The sequence below is a fragment of the Coregonus lavaretus genome (genome assembly GCF_964263955.1).
Source record: "Coregonus lavaretus genome assembly, chromosome: 39".
In the NCBI taxonomy this organism is placed as follows: domain Eukaryota; kingdom Metazoa; phylum Chordata; class Actinopteri; order Salmoniformes; family Salmonidae; genus Coregonus; species Coregonus lavaretus.
In genome coordinates, this window is record NC_140026.1 from 17,291,633 (window position 1) to 17,316,500 (window position 24,868).

Sequence of the window (24,868 nt, forward strand, 5' to 3'; positions counted from 1 at the left end):
TCCATCAAAGCGTTGTTAATTTTCATTGAACGTTATCTTTGCGATAATGTTATAATTATAAGGCCAAATCAAGTCCTAATTATGTATTCCTGGCCACATCAAAATGGCCATCCATTAGAATGGACAGGATGTATCAGGTGAACATACTGTAGATAAGGGGAACTCGGCAACCCACACTATTGTTTCAGGCAGGATTTGAGGGAAGACTCCACCACCCGCTTTTACTTGCATAATCACTTTTTTCCATCGTCTGTTTACTTGTAAAATGTATTTAACTAAATGAAGCAGTGGTTTATGCAAATGGATACATCTGAGGATGTTCAGGTTGGCTTCTCAGCTATGACAAACATTCACATCTTAGATATGATTAATCCAATGTTCATTTAAATCCTGGGCAAATTAAAAGAAGAACTGCACTCACAAATTTCACATCAGTGGTCTTGCCATGGCAACACATGTCCGCGCGGTTTCCACAGTTTCCGAGGAGGTCCTTTTCATACTATTATACCCACCGCCCTCACAACTTCTTAAAGGTCAACTGCTCCTTCGAACCAACTTCTCTGGTTTTAAACAGCCTATGTGATGTCGATATGAGTCAGAAACATTCATGCTAGTGTCAAAATTGACTACAAAGTGTAAATAGGATAATTTTGGTCATAAAGTCAGTCTTGTGAGTTTGTCACTATTTACTGAAGGGTTGGGTATGGATTCCTTATGTGCCCACTTTTTCCAATAATGCCCAATTGCCCAGAGACAACATGTTGTGGTCCGCCCCCAGCTGCCATGTGGAAATGTGTTGTCAAGTCTGTATATGGGTGCAACTCACGCACATTTCGCTCTGAAAATAGTAGTGAAAATGGGCTTCCATAAAGTTGGTGCAAACTTCCAATGCATTTCAACAATATTGCCAGATGGCCAGGAATGGACAACAGACAGGGTCACTTCAGCTGCATGTCAACCGTCAAACCACTCACTGGTGTTGGTGAGTACGTTAGCTAAATAGATAGCTGGTACTAGCTAGATAGTAGCTACTTTTGGTTATACAATATTATTTGATCATGCTAGCAAGCCAGGCTAGATATGATATCACAGATGAAAGGGCAATGATGCTGTAGCTAACGTGTAATGTGATGTAGCATGTCAGAGGAAGATGTGCATAGATCACGTTAGCTAGTTACCTTGCTAACAAGAGCTAACTGTAGCCCATTGGCATTTAGGGTCAATACAGGGCAGGCACTTGGATACTAGCTTGCTAGCTAAACATAGAATGTAGCCAGCTTGCTTTCAATAATGTTTCAACTCGAACTGGCTAGCTAATGTTAGCTATCTAGCGAACTCATTTAAACTCGGAAAAATATATGAAAACTATCCTGGATTTGCAAGTTAGGTAGTTAGCCTTCGGGGGCTTTTTTCTGCTAACCCAAAACAACATGCCTGTTATCATAAAAGTGCATTGTCTATTTTCTAGGGCGAAAATAAAGGAAGGATGGTGCTTGTCTACTTCAAATATAGCGATGACTCTAGTAGCAAATAGCAAAACGTATCAGTAAGCATTCAGCAACGTACACAGCTGGTTGCATAGTAACAGTGTCAGCGTCACCGGCTTGAATCTATTCTGTAGTTACGGTCCCTCTATTAGCATATAAATTACTTCCAAACTAGAGAAAGTAATTTTTCTTGCTATATGTTTATTGAGTGATGATATTTTAGATAATTCACAGGCTACGTACAAAACCTGGTGGATTTGTTGTTCAGCAGCGTTGTGGGAACGCCTCAGCCATAACATGAGCTGTTACAGAAGGCTAAGGCAGTGGCCAGACACCAGTCCCGCTTCAGAATAATTGAGAACACTTGAATCAGGTTGGTCACATTTGATCTGGTCAATGGTCAAAATACTTTCTGTCCTGAAATTCACCTAACCACCATTGATAATGTAATCAGTGCTGTGTGTATCTGTGTGTCTTGTACAGTATGTTGTAAGGAGGTGCCACCTTCCACTATGCCAATGGACTACTCCTGGGCCCGGGTGAGTAATGCCAACCAGTCAGTGCCATACCGGCATGTGTCCCTTGTGAATTAGCTGTGATTCTGGATCTCTGATTGGCTGTGTTCAACCGTGTATTTACTGTTGGCTTCCATGTACGGTGACAGACTTTCTCTCTCTCCTTATGGGATATAGGAGCAGGGTCTGATATAGGAGCCCAAGTTGGGCCGGTATCTGTGATTAGAGGGGCCTGGAGCTGATCTACACTGCCATGCCCATCAGGCGTTGGCAAACACCTCAGAAGTGTCAAAAGGTCATTACATAAGACAGTACATCATAAGTGTTTAGTAATATCACCCTTTCAATACATGTGTCACTCATCAAAACGTCCTTGTTTTTCTACAGATGGGTAGAAGAGATGCTTTTGAAATGGAGTCCTCTGACGAAAAGACAGGTTGATACTGATGTCTGAATTGGGAGAGATCTTCCTCTCAGTATTCAAATTAAACAAGACACATTTATTACCTTTTATTGTTTTTTGTTATTGTTGAATTGAATGGGGGGGGGAACCCTGCGTGTTCTTCAAAAATATCAGGGAACTCCTGTCTTATACGGGACACCATACAGGAAGGTATAATATTTGCACATTGTTATATTAGCAGAACACTGCTTCTACATAATTATGTGAAGTATGGTTTATTCTACATGGAACTGTTACACTTGAAAGTTATCAAAACACTTTGTTTAGAATATCTACATAAATTCAGCAATTATACTCTTCTCATATTAATTACTCAATAGGCTACAGAGTGGTATGAGAAGAGTGCCATCCTCCTGCATCTCACATCTCCCTGCAGCCCCCAGGATCACTCCTACTCCCCAGGAGCTATCATTTGTTGACTTCTGTAACCGTAAAAGCCTTGGTTTTATGCACGTTAACATCAGAAGTCTACTTCCTAAGTTTGAGTTATTCCCTGCGTTAGCACACTCCGCCAACCCTGATGTTCTAGCAGTGTCTGAATCCTGGCTTAGGAAGGCCACCAAAAATTCTGAAATGTCCATCCCCAACTACAACCTTTTCTGTCTAGATAGAACTGCCAAAGGGGGTGGAGTTGCAATCTACTGTATATCCAGGTCTGTGCCCAAACAGTTTGAGCTTCTACTTCTAAAAATTAACCTTTCCAGAAATAAGTCTCTCACTGTTGCCGCTTGCTACAGACACCCCTCAGCCCCCAGCTGTGCCCTAGACACCATATGTGAATTGATTGCCCCCCATTTATCCTCAGAGTTCGTACTGCTTGGTGACCTAAATTGGGATATGCTTAACACCCTGGCCATCCTACAATCCAAACTAGATGCCCTCAATCTCACACAAATTATCAAAGATCCTACCAGGTACAACCCTAAATCCGTAAACATGGGTACCCTCATAGATATCATCCTGACTAACTTACCCTCTAAATACACCTCCGCTGTCTTCAACCAGGATCTCAGCGATCACTGCCTTATTGCCTGCGTCCGTAACGGGTCCGCGATCAAACGACCACCCCTCATCACTGTCAAACGCTCCCTAAAACACTTTAGCGAGCAGGCCTTCCTAATTGACCTGGCCCAGGTATCCTGGATGGATATAGATCTCATTCCGTCAGTAGAGGATGCCTGGTTTTCTTTAAAAGTAATTTCCTCTCAATCTTAAATAAACATGCCCCATTCAAAAAATACAGAACTAAGAACATATATAGCCCCTGGTTCTCCTCAGACTTGACTGCCCTTGACCAGCACAAAAACATCCTGTGGCGTACTGCATTAGCATCAAATAGCCCCCGCGATATGCAACTTTTCAGGGATGTCAGGAACCAATATACACAAGCAGTTAGGAAAGCAAAGGCTAACTTTTTCAAACAGAAATGTGCATCCTGTAGCACTAACTCCAAAAAGTTTTGGGACACTGTAAAGTCCATGGAGAATAAGAGTACCTCCTCCCAGCTGCCCACTGCACTGAGGCTAGGAAACACTATCACCACCGATAAATCTACAATAATCGAGAATTTCAACAAGCATTTTGCTACGGCTGGCCATGCTTTCCACCTGGATACCACTACCCCGGCCACCTGCTCTGCACCCTCCGCTGCAACTTGCCCATGCCCCACCCCCCGCTTCTCCTTCACACAAATTCAGACAGCTGATGTTCTGAAAGAGCTGCAAAATCTGGACCCCTACAAATCATCTGGGCTAGACAATCTGGACCCTTTCTTTATAAAACTAGCCTCCGAAATTGTCGCAACCCCTATTACTAGCCTGTTCAACCTCTCTTTCGTAACGTCTGAGATCCCCAGAGATTGGAAAGCTGCCGCGGTCATCCCCCTCTTCAAAGTGACACTCTAGATCCAAACTGTTACAGACCTATATCCATCCTGCCCTGCCTTTTGAAAGTTTTTGAAAGCCAAGTTAACAAACACATCACCGACCATTTCGAATCCCACCGTACCTTCTCCGCTATGCAATCCGGTTTCCGAGCTGGTCATGGGTGCACCTCAGCCACGCTCAAGGTCCTAAACAATATTATAACCGCAATCGATAATAGACAGTACTGTGCAGCCGTCTTCATCGACCTGGCCAAGGCTTTCGACACTGTCAACCACCACATTCTTATTGGCAGAATAAATAGCCTTGGTTTCTCAAATGACTGCCTCGCCTGGTTCACCAACTACTTCTCAGATAGAGTTCAATGTGTCAAAACGGAGGGCCTGTTGTCTGGACCTATGGCAGTCTCTATGGGGGTGCCACAGGGTTCAATTCTTGGGCTGACTCTTTTCTCCGTGTATATCAATGATGTCGCTCTTGCTGCTGGTGACTCTCAGATCCACCTCTACGCAGACAACACCATTTTGTATACATCTGGCCCTTCATTGGGCACTGTGTTAACAAACCTCCAAACGAGCTTCAATGTCATACAACACTCCTTCAGTAGCCTCCAACTGCTCTTAAACACTAGTAAAACTAAATGCATGCTCTTCAATCGAACGATGCTGGCACCCGCCCACCCGACTAGAATCATTACTCTCGACGGGTCTGACCTAGAGTATGTGGACAACTACAAATACCTAGGTGTCTGGTTAGACTGTAAACTCTCCTTCCAGACTCACATTAAGAATCTCCAATCCAAAGTTAAATCTAGAATTGGCTTCCTATTTCGCAACAAAGCCTCCTTCACTCATGCTGCCAAACATGCCCATGTAAAACTGACTATCCTACCGATCCTTGACTTCGGCGATGTCATTTACAAAATAGCCTCCAACACTCTACTCAGCAAATTGGATGTAGTCTATCACAGTGCCATCCGTTTTGTCACCAAGCCCCATATACTGCCCACCACTGTGACCTGTACGCTCTTGTTGACTGGTCCTCACTACATATTCGTCGCCAAACCCACTGGTTCCAGGCCATCTATAAATCACTGCTAGGCAAATCCCTGCCTTATCTTAGCTCATTGGTCACCATAGCAACACCCACCCGTAGTATGCGCTCCAGCAGGTATATCTCACTGGTCATCCCCAAAGCCAACACCTCCTTTGGCCGCCATTCCTTCCAGTTCTCTGCTGCCAATGACTGGAACTAATTGCAAAAATCTCTGAAGCTGGAGACTCTTATCTCCCTCACTAACTTTAAGCATCAGTTGTCAGAGCACCTTACCGATCACTGCACCTGCACACAGCCCATCTGAAATTAGCCCACCCAACTACCTCATCCCCATATTGTTATTTATTTTGCTAATTTGCACCCCAGTATCTCTATTTGCACATCATCTCTTGCACATCTATCATTCCAGTGTTAATACTAATTGTAATTATTTTGCACTATAGCCTATTTATTGCCTTACCTCCATAACTTGCTACATTTGCACACACTGTATATATATATATTTTTTTTCTGTTGTATTTTTGACTTTATGTTTTGTTTTACCCCATATGTAACTCTGTGTTGTTGTTTTTATCACACTGCTTTGCTTTATATTGGCCAGGTCGCAGTTGTAAATGAGAACTTGTTCTCAACTGGCTTACCTGGTTAAATAAAGGTGAAATAAAAAAAAATAATCTGCCTGCTGGGTTGAGTCAAACTCTGTCATGTCCAGGATGGACTGTCATGCACTCCACCCCTCCTGCCACCTGACTGCACCTGTCCGTGACCTGTAATACAGTGCCTTCAGAAAGTATTCAAACCTCTTGACTTATTCCACATTTTTTGTGTTACAGCCTGAATTCAAAATGGATTAAATATTGTAAAACATTCAGCCATCTACACACAATACCCCATAATGACAAATGTAAAACATTTTTTATTTTTTTTTCAAATGTATTGAAAATGAAATACAGAAATATCTAATTTACATAAGTATTCACACCCCTTTGCTATGACACTCCTAATTGAGATCAGGTGCATCCAATTTCCTTTGATCATCATCCTGGAGATGTCACTTGTCAACTTGATTGGAGTCCAATTGTGGCCAATTCAATTATTTGGACCAGATTTAGAAAGAAACACACCTGTCTATACACTGAGTGCACAAAACATTATGAACACATTCCTAATATTGAGTTGCACCCCCTTTTGCCCTCAGAACAGCCTCAGTTCATCGGGGCATGGACTGCTTTTACAAAGTATTGACTCGGGGGTGGGAATTCTTATGTACATGAGATATTTCTGTATATCATTTTGAATGAATTCACAATATATTTAATCAATTTTAAAGTCAGGCTGTAACACACCAAAATGTGGAATAAGTCAATTGGTATGAATACTTACTGAAGGCACTGTCTATATCATAGATGGGACTTGATCACCCACTGGAGATCACCCACTGGAGACAGAACCTTACCCAGAGAGCTGTGCATTTCAATGTGTGGTTAGACAACCAAATCCTTATATTTGGCCAAATAGACAAATGCCATTCTAGTTCTGGTTAGGCAGCTGAAGTTGTACTCTATACACAACTTATTTGTGTTTGGTAGGTAAGTTTAGGCATACTGTCATTATAAGCAAATCAATATGATATTTACAGCATAAAATATTTTGTCTTTGTAACACGAACACACTCATTAACTTTTTTGTTGACAAATGTATCTACACTCATGCTGGGAGATGTTTGTGCAATGTCCACATGTAGCCTACACCTATTGTAGGGATATTAGTAGTTCTGGGATTTGTCCCCCGGGAAAGATCTAACAGTGGACAAAACTAGCAAGTTATAGAATATTGTGTTGTAGGACCACTGATTGTGTTGTAGGACAATTCACAGTTGATACCGTTTCCACAGTAACATGTCGTTACATGACGTGATGAAACGTTGAAACTAAGTTGCAAGCTACTTTCATAGCAAGATGTTGTAGAACGAGTGTCTTATGAAACACATTCCAGACACTGGCATAAATGATTTGACAGATAAGTATCAGCTAGATAGGATAGCCAGCTGCAGCTATCACCAAGCCTTGCTAGCTAGCTGCTGTCAGTTTGTCTAAACACAAGGTCAGCGAAGGCTTTAGCCTACACATAGAACTGAATTAGGTGACCATCTTGAGATGGCGAGTCAGTCAGGAGGGAAGACGTCCTCAACTTAGCTAGCTTAGTTTACTTTACTGTACTCACTACTGCCCTTTTTTTGTTGTGATTGAATGGCAAGAAATACCCACATCTAACCACACCCCCAAGACAACTCATGTTTGCCTTCAGTCATGGCCACTAGTATTTCTTAATGAGCATTGATGAAAAACAGTGACCTTTAAACATGATGACTGAAATTAGGGTGCATCCAATTTGGCAATAAAAAAATAAATAAAAAATTATCACTGCGTCATTTTCTCGGAACAACCTAAAGCACATTTCTCCGTTTTGGTTCAATAAGCAGCTAATATTTATGGGCACCGTAGCATTTAGCAGGGAATAGCCTGAGCAAATATTCCCGGCACAGTAAATAATACATTTTCTGAATAACTCTACAAGTGTAATTTGTAGTGCTGCTTTAAGGAGAATGTAATTACATACTGTATGTTTTCATTATAGGCCACAAAGCCAATCAATATTTCTGCTAAGTAATTTTTAGGATTGTCCATGAAATGTGTGTATTACCCGCCAAGCGGAAGTTTGCCACCCAAATGGTACCAATGATAAGATGTTGTTTTGTTGTTACATAATGGTTAATTCTAGAAACAAATCAACATTGAAATATGATGATATGCTTTAATAATATTATTTCTGTGACAAGATGTCATGTTGCAGTTATATTTCCTGAGTCATTAATATTTTCTCTCTCTTGTCGTTCCAGTTCTCTTTCCTGAGACAACAACCACAGGATGAGGCTTGAGAGGAGGTACGATTTTGAGATGGATGTGATGTGTTGAAATGTGATTGCCAATTTGGAGCCATTATGTCCATGCATTGAGTGCCAGAGCTGCCTGGATGGGTTAACAAGGCTGACACTGGTCCCGCACAATCAACCAGTGTGGACAATAGATTAGCCACATTGGGTATAACAATACAATTTGTTAATTACTATTTCAATTAGCCCTTGGATTGGGATTAATTCCATTTGCAAATCAGTCATTTCAGATAATGTTCTGTCCCTGAATTGAAAACAAGCATAAAATAGTGCTCACTGAAAGAAATGTACAATCAATCTCTTACATACAAACAGAATCAACCCCAAATCTGATGGCTCGGCTTGGGTCACTGTTCTGCCATCTCTCCTTTGGTTAGTGGAGAGAAAAGGCTGTATCTGGCAAGCCAAACCTTATAGGGACAGGGAGACTGACTGGCTCTGATGAGGACAGACTGGCCATGCCTTGTGTTGTGTACCAGGCTTCAGATGCCTGATTGATAGAGCGTGATGAGACTGCCACAGAGGAGGCAGACTAGGAGAGATAGACTAGATAAGGATGTGGCTGGTGAGGAGGATGTATTTGGAACACATGGAGAATGAAGTAGGGAAATGAAGTGACCGGCTGGATTGCGTTGTGGACTTGTGAAGAATTAGGTGTGCAGCAGGGATGCATGTTAAGGCCGCACAAGTTTAGGACTAGTTGAATTAACACTGGCAGCGAAGTTGGTTCATTATGTTGCAATTTATTGTTAAGATTGTTCCAAAACTTTGATAATGGTCTACTATATCCTTGTTGAAAATAACAATAAATGAATTGCTATGCAAAAACATTAAACCACTATAACTTTGTGTAACAGAGCTACATAAAAATAGCTGGTCGTCTAAAATTGCTAAAGTAGTTAATTGCCTTTATACACTGCTGTCTAAACACCTGCTTTGGACATCATGTTAGTCCGTATTGTGGACACATGGTACATTGGCAGGGCAAATAGTGTAGTGCTAAATCTCTGTACTGGGATTTCCACTGTTAGTGATTTCAAACTCAATAAAGGCCCCATGTTTTACTTTTATTTTAGCATGTGGACAGAAGGCTCACTCACTAGAACGCCAATGTATTATTAGTCTCTCACATATGTGTAGGGAATCCGAGAGAGAGAGAGAGAGAGAGAGAGAGTGAGAGGGAGGGAGAGAGGGAGAATGAGCGAGAGGGTAGCAGTGTGTGCTCGTGAGGGATTGAGGTAGAGTGAGAAGGCAAGAGAGAGCATGGAGGAGAAATAGAGCAAGCTAGTAAGAAAGCAATGGAGAGAGAGGGGGAGCACTAGTAGCGCTATCGGGTTGAGGAGTAGCCCCCGAGCTCTTATCTCCTGCCTGCCAAGCCCTGACCGGGGGCCCTGGCCCCGGCCTCTACTCCCTCCTGGTGTGGCTCCCAGTAAGCCCTGCTAAGCAAGGCGCCCAGGTGAAATGAGCAATTCCCATTCAGAGGCACCTCAGAGACTCCCCCAGCGAAATGGCTGCTCACTTTGGCTGATCAATGCACTCTCTCTCCCCTGTGCACTGCTGCAGAGTAATAGCCAGCAAAAAAAAGGGAAGGGAAAGAAAGAGAGAGAGAAATGTTAGCAGAGCATTTAATGATATTTGCCACGGTCTCTATGACTGAGCACTGTCGAAGGGAGATGGGGTGCTTTGCATAAACTCAAAGCACACGCAATATTGCTGTCGTCGCTGTGAAAGTGGCAGCGCCAGCCCCGCCGGATATGAGAATATTTCAGCAGGCTGCACTGAAATTTCTTCCAATATGAATGATATTAACAATAATCATTTTGAATTACTGGGGTGTATAAAAAAAAAAATCCAGAATGACTCTATAATGCGGAGACTCATGTGTCTGACATTTACACTACATAGAAGATGTACTTTATAATACCACACATTAATGATAGATAGAATCGAGTGACATAGTACTCATGATACACACACTGAGTATTATGACTGGATGTGCTTCCATCACTGCAACAGTAATTGATACCAAAACTGCAGCTGTTTCTACAAACCATAATACCTTACTTTAACATTATCCACTATTTCAGTCTCCTTTAGTGATGGCGATATGTACTGTATATACATATAGTTCCAAAACCATTGGGACAGTGAACATTTGTTGTTGTTTTGCCTCTGTACTTCAGCACTTTGGATTATAAATGATACAATGACAATGTGGTTAAAGTGCAGACTTTAACAAAATTGAGGGTATTTTCATCCATATTTGGTGAACTGTTTAGAAATTACAGCACTTTTTGTAACTTTTAGGGGACCAAAAGTATTGGGACAAATTCACTTATATGTGTAGTAAAGTTTATATTAAAGTTTAGTTCAAAAGTTTAGTGAACTGTACCGTAGAAAGACTAATAGATTATCTGATGGTTCTTTGCAACATATTGATCTGTTTCCCTTTTATGGTCTTTTGGATGATGTAGTTCCTACTAGATTGTTGTGTGCTATAGGTGATGCTGTAAGTTAGCCACCATTTGTGTAGAAAATACCCTAGTTGATGGAAGTAAACATTTCATGAGTGGTCTTGGAACAGTTTAAGAGAGGGAAGTTGCAAACAATTCCCTGTTTGTAGCACGTTTAAAGAAGGACTCATCTTGTCACATTTGGTTGAACACTCTCAAGGCCAGATTGTCAACTTATGATAACAAACTGGCAGCTGTCTTTTTATTTAGGAAACCATGACCTGGTCCAAAAAATATCCTAACCCCTACTCCCTATAGGCACATGTATAGATCAGACCAGAAATAATATATAATTAACTCTCCCTTGCTAATCAGAGGTGGAATTAGTTTATACCTTTCCATTCCTTTCAGATGTACAGTAGGTGACGTGTCTAATCTAGGGTGTAGGGTTTTATTGAGGTTGTCTGGATGTGACCCATTGTTCATGATGACACAGGCCTACTCAACCAACATTGACTCAACTAATATCATAGGCCCCAATTCTGAGAAACAGCTCATTTTCTATATCCGTCTTTCTTAGCTTTGCTACGTCATTCCCACAGTAAAAAAACTAAAACAAACTTGGCTTCAACATGGCCCCTGTTGTATACAGTACCATCCTAATCAGACGTGCCAGAGATGAATCGCTGTTGATTACAGACCGAGAGTAAGGCAGGGAGAGCAGAGAAATTAGGCCTTTCTCCAAGTATAGTGCACAGACGTGTCTGTAAGAAAATCCAAGCTTTGTGTACAAGCTTGGCAGAAGCAGGTGCGAAGGGTTGAATCCACCCTGCCATCAGCATGTCATATCCTTAATATACTCCAATTATTAGGGATATAATGTGCCGCCACATCTCGGGGAGGAAATGTCAAAGCACCCATTTTACAGAGCTCAGAGGCAGTTTTGCCTGCATTTTTTTCCAAACAGGGAAGAAAAGATAGAGAGAACAACAAGTAGCTCTCCCCATTTCATCATTAATGTTGAAGAGAGAAAGGGGAAGAGATAGGCTGATGGACAGAGCGAGGGAGCAAAGGAAATATACTGAGCTTGAAGAGAGCAGAATAGGAGGATTCTAAGAGAGTGTCACGTTCGTTCAAGGACGGGTCAGACCAAGGCGCAGCGTGATATGCATACATGTTTATTTACAATGAATAAACACACGACAAAACAACAAACCAAACGAAACGTGAAGTCCAAAGGCTGAACACAAAACTAGCCTAAACACGGAACAAGATCCCACAACTAACGAGTGCCAATAGGCTGCCTATGTATGATCCCCAATCAGAGACAACGAGCGACAGCTGCCTCTGATTGGGAACCACACCGGCCAACATAGATCTACACATACTAGATATTACACATAGATATACACAATATAGAATATACACACCCTGACTCAACATATAAGAGTCCCCTGAGTCAGGGCGTGACAGAGAGAGAGAGAGAGAGAGAGAGAGAGAGAGAGAGAGAGAGAGAGAGAGAGAGAGAGAGAGAGAGAGAGAGAGAGAGAGAGAGAGAGAGAGAGAGAGAGAGAGAGAGAGAGAGAGAGAGAGAGAGAGAGAGAGAGAGAGAGAGAAGAGAGAGAGAGAGAGAGAGAGAGAGAGAGAGAGAGAGATAGAAATGTTGGCAGAGATAGTTATGTCACTGGAGAAACAGTGAGAGGGTGAGTTGAAAGTGGAGAAAATTGAGATATGTAGAGAAAAATAGACAGACAGACAGACAAGCATAGAAAGATAGTGACAATAGGATAATATGAGAGAGAAGATAGATTGATTTTAAAAAAGGGCAAAAAATGAGAAGGCTGGTTAATGTTCACTTCAATGACTGCAATAACCGTAATGACATTCAAATGGGAAATTACCCCAATACGGAACAGGCTGAGACAGCAACTTGCATGTAAATAAAGACAACATCATGACAGATTTGCTAGTGTCAGGATTTTTGCAAAGCACGCCTTGAACACCACTTGACCCTGGGCATCCCTCAAGTGCTTGTGTTTGCATTAGTGTGTGTGTGTCTGTGTGTGTGTGTGTGTTTGTATGTGTGTGCGTGTGTGTGACCGTGTGTGTGCGTGTGTGTGAGTGTGTGTGTGTGTGAGCATGTGTGTGTGTGAGAATATGTTCAAGCAAGCGTGTGATGGACTTTGACCCGTTTTGTCCGAGACAGAAATAAAGTGGAAACCTTCTACAGGATGTACAATATAATAATTTCCAGGGGATACTAAATAAAAGCAATCAATTCACCACAGTGGTTATTCATAACTCAACATCGTATTGACAGTATAACCTCATTAGGATCCACATTCACATATTTACATTGTACTTCTATACTGTACTGTACAACACTATATAACTGTCAGCTTTATGTCCGAAGACGGTTCTCCAGTAACCCATCATTCCATTGTAACTGAAACAGGGTAGATAGTTATTAAGCCACTGTCGCCCAGTAACCCATAATTCCACTATAACTCAATGTCGCCCAAACATAATTGGTTGGGCGGGATGGAAATGTTACCAGGTATTTGCATCCAACTCAAATTGGACAAACTAATTGAGCAGATTTACTGTTATGGCCAACACGTTTCATAGGTACTCATACATGCAGCTAATTCAATGATTACTCTACACTGAATTGTGAAGGCCAATAGTCTTGTTTGCACTAGAGACTGCTGGTTTGTTTGCTATGGCATTCATGGATGTATTGGTGATTTGGGATCTTTGTATTTCCAAATATTAGACAATTGTTGAAAAGTCATGTGTAACACCTTTATTACATATTGGTGTCACATAAACAAGCTAGTAAAAAGGGATTAATTGGTGATGTGTTACAGGAGGGGGTCGCAGTTCCGGAGCAACCCACTAGGTGTCATCCTCTGACAACCTTAGGCACCTCCTCACTCACAGTCGGGACTAATCATCTTCCTATTGGTGTCACCTGTGTCTATCTGATTCACCTGTGTATTTATGCCCTCACTTCCCTGTGTTCCCTTACTCAGTTTTCTCTGCTAGTTTCACTATGCCAAGCAGTACTAATCAGCGTCTGATCACGGGACGTATGGTCAGATACGTGAGAAGTGTTCTCCCTGTTTATTTATTATTTCAGTCATAGTTAGTATTTCATATTTTTGTCTGTCTGCCTTTTTTTGGAGTCTTATTTGTGCCGCCTTTCTTTTTCGTGTAAAGTCCATTATTTTGTATCCTGGCTTTGGGACCATCAGTAAAGTTCCTTGTTTCACCATCTCTGCCTACTGCCTACTGTCTAACCTGCACCGCACCTGGGTCATCAGAAATATCTGATGGCGCCGGAGAAGATGGCTGCCGTTTTACAGCCCTCTAACCAATTGTACTATTATGTGTGTTTTTTTGCGTTATTTGTAATTTATTCTGTACATAATGTTTCTGTCATCGTCTCTTATAACCAAAAATAGCTTCTGGATATCAGGACAGCAATTACTCACCTCGTATTGGACTAAGATTTTTTCTTCAACGAGTCGGACGTGAAGGATATGCTACAGACACCCGACAAGGCCCAAATCCCCGTCATTCGCAGGAGAATGAGACGGAGATATCGTGGACGTAGGTCGGGGTGCCTTGTAAGGATCCGACGGCGAGCGAGTAAACTGCCTCTTCCATCAATCCTATTAGCCAATGTTCAATCATTTGAAAATAAATTAGATTACCTAATATTACGGTTATCCTACCAACGGGACATTAAAAACTGTAATATCTTATGTTTCACCGAGTCGTGGCTGAACGACAACATGAACAACATACAGCTGACGGGATATACGCTACATCGGCAGGTTAGAACGGCTGACTCCTGTAAGACAAGGGGTGGCGGTGTATATTTGTAAACAACAGCTGGTGTACAAAATCAAATACTAAGGAAGTCTCGAGGTTTTGCTCGCATGAGGTAGAGTATCTTATGATAAGCTGTAGACCACACTATTTACCAAGATAGTTTTCATCTATATTTTTCATAGCTGTCTATTTACCACCACAAACCAATGCTGGCATTAAGATTGCACTCAATGAGCTGTAAAAGGCAATAAGTCATCAGGAAAACACTCATCCAGAGGCAGCGCTCCTAGTGGCCGGGGACTTTAATGCAGGGAAACTTACATCCATTCTACCTAATTTCTACCAGCATGTTAAATGTGCAACCAGAGGAAGAAAAAAACTCTAGACCACCTTTACTCCACACACATAGACTCATACAAAGCTCTCCCTCGCCCTCCATTTGGCAAATCTGACCATAACTCTATCATCCTGATTCCTGCTTAAAAGCAAAAACTAAAGCAGGAAGCACCAGTGACTCGGTTAATAAAAAAGTGGTCAGATGACGCAGATGCTAAGCTACAGGACTGTTTTGCCAGCACAGACTGGAACATGTTCCGGGATTCTTCAGATAGCATTGAGGAGTACACCACATCAGTCACTGGCTTCATCAATAAGTGCATCGATGACGTTGTCCCCACAGTGACCGTACGTACATACCCCAACCAGAAGCCATGGATTACAGGCAACATCCGCACTGAGCTAAAGGGTAGAGCTGCCGCTTTCAAGGAGCGGGACTCTAATCCGGATGCTTATAAGAAATCCCGCTATGCCCTCCGACGAACCATCAAACAGGCAAAGAGTCAATACAGGACTAAGATTGAATCGTACTACACCGGCTCTGACACTCGTCGGATGTGGCAGGGCTTGAAAACTATTACAGACTACAAAGGGAAGCACAGCCACGAGCTGCTCAGTGACACAAGCCTACCAGACGAGCTAAACCACTTCTATGCTCGCTTCGAGGCAAGCAACACTGAAGCATGCATGAGAGCACCAGCTGTACCGGATGACTATGTGATCACGCTCTCCGTAGCCGATGTGAGTAAGACTTTTAAGCAGGTCAACATTCACAAGGCCGCAGCGCCAGACGGATTACCAGGATGTGTACTCCGAGCATGTGCTGACCAACTGGCAAGTGTCTTCACTGACATTTTCAACATGTCCCTGACTGAGTCTGTAATACCTACATGTTTCAAGCAGAACACCATAGTCCCCGTGCCCAAGGAAACTAAGATAACCTGCCTAAATGACTACCGACCCGTAACACTGACGTCTGTAGCCATGAAGTGCTTTGAAAGGCTGGTCATGGCTCACATCAACACCATTATCCCAGAAAACCTAGACCCACTCCAATTTGCATACCGCCCCAACAGATCCACAGATGATGCAATCTCTATTGCACTCCACACTGCCCTTTCCCACCTGGACAAGAGGAACACCTACGTGAGAATGCTATTAATTGACCACTGCTCAGCGTTCAACACCATAGTGCCCTCAAAGCTCATCACCAAGCTAAGGATCCTGGGACTAAACACCTCCCTCTGCAACTGGATCCTGGACTTCCTGACGGGCCGCCCCCAGGTGGTAAGGGTAGGTAACAACACATCTGCCACGCTGACCCTCAACAAGGGGGCCCCTCAGGGGTGCGTGCTCAGTCCCCTCCTGTACTCCCTGTTCACCCATGACTGCATGGCCAGGCACGACTCCAACACCATCATTAAGTTTGCCGACGACACAACAGTGGTAGGCCTGATCACCGACAACGATTAGACAGCCTATAGGGAGGAGGTCAGAGACCTGGCCATGTGGTACCAGGATAACAACCTCTCCCTCAATGTGACCAAGACAAAGGAGATGATTGTGGACTACAGGAAAAAAAAGAGGACTGAGCACACCCCCATTCTCATAGATGGGGCTGTAGTGGAACAGGTTGAGAGCTTCAAGTTCCTTGGTGTCCACATCACCAACAAACTATCATGGTCCAAACACACCAAGACAGTCGTGAAGAGGGCACGACAAAGCCTATTCTCCATCAGGAGACTGAAAAGATTTGGCATGGGTCCTCAGATCCTCAAAAAGTTGAACAGCTGCACCATCGAGAGCATCCTGACTGGTTGCATCACCGCCTGGTATGGCAACTGCTCGGCCTCTGACCGCAAGGCACTACAGAGGGTAGTGCGTACGGCCCAGTACATCACTGGGGCCAAGCTTCCTGCCATCCAGGACCTCTATACCAGGCGGTGTCAGAGGAAGGCCCTCAGAATTGTCAAAGACTCCAGCCACCCTAGTCATAGACTGTTCTCTCTGCTACCGCATGGCAAGTGGTACCAGAGCGCCAAGTCTAGGTCCAAAATGCTTCTCAACAGCTTCTACCCCCAAGCCATAAGACTCCTGAACTCCTAATCATGGCTACCCGGACTACTTGCACTGCCCCCCCACCCCCACCCCATCTTTTTACGCTGCTGCTACTCTGTTAATTATTTATTCATAGTCACTTTAACTCTAGCCACATGTACATATTACCTCAACTACCTCAACTAGCCGGTGCCACCGCACATTGACTCTGCACCGGTACCCCCCCTGTATATAGCCTCCCTACTGTTATTTTATTTTACTTCTGCTCTTTTTTTCTCAACACTTTTTTTGTTGTTGTTGTTTTATTTTACTTTTTTATAAAAAAATAAATGCATTGTTGGTTAAGGGCTGTAAGTAAACATTTCACGGTAATGTCTACACCTGTTGTATTCGGCGCATGTGGCCAATAAAAATTTATTTGATTTGATTTGATTCACACCTCACACCAACCCTTACAGTGATGCCAAGGGTTTTTTGCTTTGGTGATGGGGTATTGCTTCTTCACGTTGTTTTCACAGTCTCTACAGCAGGCAAATCCATATGTACAGTGCATACGGAAAGTATTCAGACCCCTTTACTTTTTCCACAGCCTTATTCTAAAATAAAAATAAAAATCTTTTTTTTTTCTCATCAATCTACACACAATACCCCAGAATGACAAATAAAAAACAAAATTTTTTGCAAATGTATTACAAATAAAAAACAGAAATACCTTATTTACATAAGTATTCAGACCCTTTGCTATGAGACTCGAAATTGAGCTCAGGTGCATCCTGTTTCCATTGATCATCCATGAGATGTTTCTACAACTTGATTGGAGTCCACCTGTGGAAAATTCAATTGATTGGACATGATTTGGAAGGCACACACCTGTCTATATAATGTCCCACAGTTGACAGAGCAAAAAACCAAGCCTCGAGGTCGAAGGAATTGTCCGTAGAGCTCCAAGACAGGATTGTGTCGAGGCACAGATCTGGGGAAGGGTACCAAAACATTTCTGCATCATTGAAGGTCCCCAAGAACACAGTGGCCTCATCATTCATAAATGGAAGAAGTTTGGAACCACCAAGACTCTTCCTATAGCTGTCTGCCCGGGCCAAACTGAGCAATCGGGGGAGAAGGACCTTAGTCAGGGAGGTGACCAAGAACCCGATGGTCACTCTGACAGTTCCTCTGTGGAGATGGGAGAACCTTCCAGAAGGACAACCATCTCTGCAGCACTCCACCAATCAGGCCTTTATGGTCAAGTTGCCAGACGGAAACCACTACTCAGTAAAAGGCACATGACAACCCACTTGGATTTTGTAAAAGGCACCCAAAGGACTAAGCCCATGAGAAACAAAATTCTCTGTTTTGATGAAACCAAGATTGAACTCTTTGGCCTGAATGCCAAGAATCATGTCTGGAGGAAACATGGCACCATCCCTACAGTGAAGCATGGTGGTGGCAGCATCATGCTCTGGGGATGTTTTTCAGCGGCAAGGACTGGGAGACTAGTCAGGATCGAGGGAAAGATGAACTAAGTACAGAGAGATCCTTGGTGAAAACCTGCTCCAGAGCGCTCAAGACCTCAGACTGGGGTGAAGATTCACCTTCCAACAGGACAGCAACCCTAAGCACACAGCCAAGACAACGCAGGAGTGGCTTCAGGACACGTCTCTGAATGTCCTTGAGTGGCCCAGCCAGAGCCTGGACTTAAACCTGATCGAACATCTCTGGAGAGACCTGAAAATAGCTGTGCAGCGACTCTCCCCATTCAACCTGACAGAGCTTGAGAGGATCTGCAGAGAAGAATGGGATAAACTCCCCAAATACAGGTGTGCCATGCTGTCACGGGGGTCGATGTCGTCTAAATATGACCAAGGCGCAGCGTGTCCAAGAAACATGACTTTATTATTTCACAAGTCTGGAACAAAACAACAAAATACGACCGATACGTGAAGTCCTCTGCAACACTGACAGAACTAAGAACAAAAACCCACAATTCCCACAAGAAAACATACAGAATAAATATGGCTCCCAATCAGAGATAACGAGCCGACAGCTGACACTCGTTACCTCCGATTGGGAGTCAATGACCAAACCTAGAAATACACACAACAGAACTACCAACATAGAAATACACCCAAATGCCCAACATAACCAAACCAAAACCCAACAACACAAAATACACCCTGGCTCAAATACAAACGTCCCGGAGCCAGAGTGTCACAGTACCCCCCCCTAAAGGTGCGACCTCCGGGCGCACCAGCATACAGTCTAGGGGAGGGTCTGGGTGGGCGTCTGTCCACGGTGGCGGTTCTGGCCCTGGTCGTGGTCCCCACCCCACCTTAGTCACTATCCGCTTCCGTAGCCTCCTCCACATGACCACCCCCCAACTAAACCCCACTGGATTAAGGGGCGGCACCGGACTAAAGGGCAGCACCGGACTAAGGGGCAGCACCGGACTAAGGGGCAGTACCGGATTAAGGGGCAGCACCAGGATAAGGGGCAGCACCGGGCTAAGGGACAGCACCGGACTCAATGGCAGATCCTGGCTGGCTGGCTCTGGCGGGTCCTGGCTGGACGGCTCTGGCGGATCCTGGCTGGACGGCTCTGGCGGATCCTGGCTGGACGGCTCATGGCTGGCTGAAGGATCTGGCTGCTCATGGCTGGCTGACGGATCTGGCTGCTCATGGCTGGCTGACGGATCTGGCTGCTCATGGCTGGCTGACGGATCTGGCTGCTCATGGCCGGCTGACGGATCTGGCTGCTCATGGCTGGCGGAAGGCTCTGACCGATCCTGTCTGGAGGAAGGCTCTGGCTGATCCTGTCTGGCGGAAGGCTCTGGCTGATCCTGTCTGGAGAAAGGCTCTAGCGGCTCCGGTCTGGCGGACGGCTCCGGCTCATGGCAGACGGGCGGCTTAAGCGCCTTAGGGCAGACGGGCAGTTCAGGCCCCGTTGGGCAGACGGCAGACTCTGGCCGTCTGAGGCGCACCGTAGGCCTGGTGCGTGGTGCCGGAACTGGAGGTACCGGGCTGAGGACACGCATCTCAGGGCTAGTGCGGGGAGAAGCAACAGGGTATGCTGGACCCTGGGGACGCACATAAGGGGTAGTGCGGAGAGCCGGAACAGGGCATGCTGGACCCTGGGGACTCACATAAGGCCTAGTGCGGAGAGCCGGAACAGGGCATGCTGGACCCTGGGGACTCACATAACGCCTAGTGCGGAGAGCCGGAACAGGGCATGCTTGACCCTGGGGACTCACATAACGCCTAGTGCGGAGAGCAGCAACAGGACGCACAGGACTCGGGGAACACACAGGAGGCTTGGTGCGTGGTGTAGGCACTGGTGGTACTGAGCTGGAGCGGGGAGGTGGCGCCGGAAATACCGGACCGTGCAGGCTTACAGGCCCCCTTGAGCACTGAGCCTGCCCAACCTTACCCGGGTTGATGCTCCCCGTCGCCCGACCAGTACGGGGAGGTGGAATAACCCGCACCGGCCTATGTGGGCGAACCGGGAACACCATGCGTAAGGCTGGTGCCATGTACGCCGGCCCGAGAAGACGCACTGGTAGCCGGATGCGTTGGGCCGGCTTCATGACTTCTGGCTCAACGCTCACTCTAACCCGGCCGATACGTGGAGCTGGGATGGTGACGCACACCACAGGCGTAGTGCGTAGAGCAGGAACCGGCCGGGCTGGGCTGGCGACGCACATCGTGGACCTGGTGCGTGGAGTAGGAACAGGCCGAGCTGGGCTGGCGACGCACCTCGTGGACCTGGTGCGTGGAGTAGGAACAGGCCGGTCCGTACCGGGAACACACACCACTGGCCTTAACTGGGGATCAGGAACGGGCCGGACCGGACTGGTAACACACCTCAGTCTCTCACGCCGTGCCACAACAACTTCCCTCCCTCTACTCGCCAATGGCTCCCGTAATCCGAAAGCCTTCTCTCCACCTCTACCTGTGGCAGCCTCCTGCTGCCCAGCCGCCCAAGCCATGTGCCCCCCCCAAAAAATTATTTGGGGTTGCCTCTCATCCTTCCGACGATGGCCCTGCCGACGCCGTTGCTCCTCTCTCCGTCGCCTCTCCACTGTCTCGCTCCATGGACGGCGATCCATCCCATCCAGGATTTCCTCCCAAGTCCATGACCCTTTTCCGTCCAATATCTCCTCCCATGTCCATGAATCCTTAGGAGCAGGGTCCTGTTGCCGCTTGACACGCTGCTTGGTCCTATGATGGTGGGTTTTTCTGTCCCGGGGGTCGATGTCGTCTAAATATGACCAAGGCGCAGCGTGTCCAAGAAACATGACTTTATTATTTCACAAGTCTGGAACAAAACAACAAAATACGACCGATACGTGAAGTCCTCTGCAACACTGACAGAACTAAGAACAAAAACCCACAATTCCCACAAGAAAACATACAGAATAAATATGGCTCCCAATCAGAGATAACGAGCCGACAGCTGACACTCGTTACCTCCGATTGGGAGTCAATGACCAAACCTAGAAATACACACAACAGAACTACCAACATAGAAATACACCCAAATGCCCAACATAACCAAACCAAAACCCAACAACACAAAATACACCCTGGCTCAAATACAAACGTCCCGGAGCCAGAGTGTCACACATGCTTGTAGCGTCATACCCACGAAGACTTGAGTCTGTAATCACTGCCAAAGGTGCTTCAACAAAGTACTGAGTAAATGGTCTGAATATTTATGTAAATGTGATATTTCCGTTTTTTATTTTTATACATTTGCTAACATTTCTAAAAACCTGTTTTTGCTTTATCATTGTGGTGAATTGTGTGTAGATTGATAAGGGGGAAAAAACAATTTAATCAATTTCAGAATAAGGCTGTAACGTAAAACAAAATGTGTTAAAAGTGAAGGGGTCTGAATACTTTCCGAATGCACTGTAGATGATAGCAGGATCACATGATAGCAGGTAATCATTAGTCCATCATTTGCCTGAGCAAAGGAGCAATTGATTAGCTTTTCAATTCCACATTCACTTCTCAATGTCAAGACAAATCCGCTAGTAATCATTCAAAAACGCCAAGGATCATTAATCGGTGGACACACTCTCGACTCTCCCCTTCACACACCAAAAAAAGTCCCATCAATCAAAAGAGATACCTCTTGCATGTGCCTCTTTTACTTTCCCCTTTCAACATGTGGTTCCTTTTTGTCGAGATTGGGTAATGGACAACACATTTTGAATACGGCTATAATGGAACTTAAAGGGTTTTTGAAGGAAAGTAGATGACAGCAAATCTTTGCCCATCATGGAGAAGGATGTAACAGAAAGCATGGAGTCGATGCCTATGATGGCAAATGCCAATAGTCAATAACATTCTGGCATTCTTGAGCTTTGATGTATCCTCTAGAGGTGGCGTTTTTCCAACTAGCCAAAACAACACAGTAGGCATACAATTAATACATTTCCATTTAATGCTGACCATTTTCATTGATTTCAACAAAAACAACAATAACATTTTTGGTTAATCTGTACTCCTACCTGCACAGTCTTAAAGTAACGGGCATAGAAAAAATAAATATGGCGATGGCACCTGTATGTTCTCACAACCCCTTGATTTGTCGCCCTTGGCTTTTTGCACGACTTGACCAAATGGGCAACGCATCTATGTCACTGAATCTACGTTATATTAGAATATCTCATAAAGGCCTGCAGAATAAATGTCACTCTCTCATCACATGAAATTTTTGCCTTTCATTTGGCACATTCTCTCCCATCCCCTTTGTGACAAAAACCAACTGACTGTGGGTATTAACAGGGCTCTGACTCGATCGCTCTCTCTCAACAACTCGCACATTATTAAAATGCTAATCGTGCCAACAATCAAGCCCAGTCCATGTAATGCAGCCCAAAACCACACAATCAGAACATACAATAGATGTTTTCATGTTTTCATCACCCCCACTATCGCAGGACTTGTTTACATCGGTGTCAGTCAATACTCTCTGCAGGTACATTAACATGCTTTGTTGCAGACAATAGCCACCGTGATTCCCCCGGGGCTTGTCGCACGCCAAATCTTAGTTGTACACGGGGAGGCAATTATTAAAGGAGGTGATGAATAGAATATTTGAATATCTGAAAGCTTTAAAAAGGGATAGAGGACGAGACGCGTCATAATTTATACTGCGCATAGAAGAATTGCGGACATGCTTGAGCGACTTCAAAAGTTTTCAATGGGAAATGAGACACAGGAATATGAGTTTCTCACAAGCATTACCTTGAGCTCTGCAGCGTGTGCTAATACCAAGCTAGCATTACTTTCTGGAATACACATTACACAGCAGCCCCCAAAAGACTAGGCACAAAATAAACGAATAAGTAAGCTGTGACATGTAATTCTAAATGTCTTAACCACTACAGTGTCACACATCTCGGATCTGCACTTCTTCCTTTGGATGTTCTCATTTGTATCCACACCTGTGTCATTCACAGCTTTGCGTCTTAAGCTAATTTCATGGTCTAGGGGTTTGGATGGATGGCTCGGGTGTGACTTGTACACTGACAGAGGGAGGGAGGGAGGGAGGGAGGGAGGGAGGGAGGAAGAGAGAAGAGAGTGAGAGGGTGACTGAGAGATGGAAAGGGGAGTGAATAAAATGGTTGCACAACAGATGACATGCTTGCAAATGGAAGATTGAAACACTGTTAGTTTAGAGAATGACAAACTTTCACCAAATAATCTGCTCACCTTGAACTCAACTATATAGTAATGACCGAAAGCATAATAAGTGGGTATTGAGGGGATTATAATCCCATGTTACATAGTCGTTTCAGTAAATTTACACAAGAACCCCTGTAATGTACAGGGGAGAGGTTATACGGACATGCCTGGTGCCCAAATCGATGACTTATGTCGTGCAGCTGAGTCAAGTGGAGACGAAAAGATTCGGTTCAGTCAGTTCAGTCTTCACAGCAAGCTAGTTTAGGCTGGCTAGCTGGCAACAACAGCAGCATAACACTAGTTAAACAAGAAAGTTATGTTTATTTTGATGGGCGAGGGAGAAATAACTTGTAGTATTAGTCACCATCTGTTTGACACCGTGACATGCCAATTAGCTAACGACAAGCCGTTGCGAATGACCAGCGCATCGGTGTTGTATTGAAGTGCTTGTTAGCCTCTTCGCTCCGGGCGACAGGTCTCCCAGAGCGAAGCAGTATGGTTGGGCGAAGAGGCTAGTGCTTCCCACTGGGCAGCTGTATCACATGTAGCTAAAGTGGCCAATTTGTTCCATTCCACTTGATTTTATTTTGAGTAGGATAACAGCCTACACAAGAAATAACTTGTAAAATTGGTTTTTGGTACTAGTAACCATCTGGATGTCACGTGATACAGTCTACACTGCTCAATGGGGAGAGTTTGTGCTGCAACCTGGCAACACAACAACACAGGGCACGGTGACCTTTGGTCCCGCTTGCAATGGTAAGGAGAGGGAAGTAGCTAGATAGTGTAGCCAATATCAGGCCAGGGTGACAGCTAAAGCACATGTATTGTAGTGAATTTCACCGAAAATGTATAACTATGGCATTAACGTCTACATAATAAATACATACAAATTACTCAGATAAAAACTGAATGATTCTGAACACGCTCCCAAGTCCCAACATGTTTCTAATTCTTGCTGAAGTTTATAGCCACATCTATAAATTAGCTAGCAGGGAAAGGCTCATCAGGACAATTGACTGACTGAACTGAGTCCGTTCGTTTCCGTTCGTCTCCATTCGACTCTCGCTGCGTTACATACGTCATCAATTTGGGCACCAGGCGTGTCCGTATATTCTCTCCCTTCTAGACA

At 44.5% G+C, this 24,868-nt stretch overlaps 1 protein-coding gene across 1 annotated transcript in view; it reads left to right on the plus strand.

Annotated features, from left to right (window-relative positions):
* Positions 1–24,868, plus strand: part of LOC311113246 (receptor-type tyrosine-protein phosphatase delta-like) — a 609,241-nt gene that overhangs the window by 243,121 nt on the left and 341,252 nt on the right. The window contains exon 8 of the mRNA XM_084156451.1: positions 8,304–8,348. The gene's annotated coding sequence lies outside the window, so the exon portion shown is untranslated. The remainder of the gene's footprint in view (positions 1–8,303; positions 8,349–24,868) is intronic.